Below are 1,395 nucleotides of genomic sequence, written 5' to 3'. Positions count from 1 at the left end.
TGCACCCCTTTTCATATTCCTTCTTTCCTCTACTATTTATAAAGCCTCATCAGACAGCTTTTTCCTTTCTTGCTCTTCTTTTTCTTTGGAATTTTTTTTGGTGCTGTCTCCTGTACAGTACTGTGAATCTCTGTCTATAATTCTTCAGGCACTCTATCTACTAGATCTAATCCTTTAAATTCATTTTTCACTTCTACTTCATATTCATAAGGGATAATACTTAGGTTATAACTATACGTTCTGATGATTTTCCTTACTCTCTTTAGCTGAAGTCTGGATTTTGCAATAAAAAAACCTCATAATCTGAGACAGTGCACTCCAGGTCAAATGGAATGAGGTGGAGGAAGGATTTAGGAAAGTAGTAGTACCTGAGCTAGACCTAGAACCACAAACAATATAAAAACACAAATAATATAAAAGCCATCAACAATATAACAACATAAAAGTTGGAACAGGCATTAGGATCTGTACCTAAGCATAAATACCTCCTACAAAAGGGATTAAACATGCTGCAGAGTTGTGTGGCCTAAAACACTCTAATGCAATTTGAATCAGATGAAAATGCAATAGGGAAATGTTTACCAAAAAGGAAATTACAATAAGACCTAGATAATGTTAATTTATTTTTTCTAAGTCAATATGTGCTTGCAGGGATCCTCATGTATGATTTAGTGGCCTTCCTTTCTATTGGTGTTTTTGATGCCACTGCTCTAAAATGAAAAGTGGGATCTATGAAAGATAAAAGTTGGATGTGGCTAGGAGGAAATGGGAGCTTGCCCTTATGATATATGATAAAAAAGGTACTTCTCTGCCAGGTCAACTGGCAGAATATTGTGGACAGAGAAGGATACTAAACACAAGGTATATAAAACAACAATAATAACAGCAACAACAATACCACAGACAATCATTTCCAGACCAGTTACCAGCATTCATTCTAATCATCATGCGCGGGCTCCTCATCCTTCACCTCAAGCCTTTGCCTTTGTCTCTTCCCTGGGATCTTTTAGGTAAGTTTCACCTTGCATTGCCCATAATCAGGTCTTACTGCTGCTCATTTACCTGACCATTTCCAAATCATGCTGCCATACCTCCCCCACCTCTCCTTCTTGTTCTTGTTCATGTATAACCTTCTCCCCATAGAAGGTAAGTCCTTGAGGTAGAAATTGTGTTGCTTTCTTTTATCTCCAGCCCTGTCTTTGGCACATAATAAGTGCTCAATAAATGCTGTAGTTTTAAAAAAGTAAGGGTTTTTTTATGCTTAACTTTTCTAGTAATCAGCATTCCTTCAAAAGCAAGCAAGAAAGGAAAGAAGGAAGGAAGGAAGGAAGGAAGGAAGGAAGGAAGGAAGGAAGGAAGGAAGGAAGGAAGGAAGGAAGGAAAGAAGGAAGGAAG

The sequence above is a fragment of the Gracilinanus agilis genome, chromosome 1, assembly GCF_016433145.1.
Source record: "Gracilinanus agilis isolate LMUSP501 chromosome 1, AgileGrace, whole genome shotgun sequence".
Taxonomy (NCBI): Eukaryota; Metazoa; Chordata; class Mammalia; order Didelphimorphia; family Didelphidae; genus Gracilinanus; species Gracilinanus agilis.
This window is presented reverse-complemented; position numbering follows the sequence as displayed.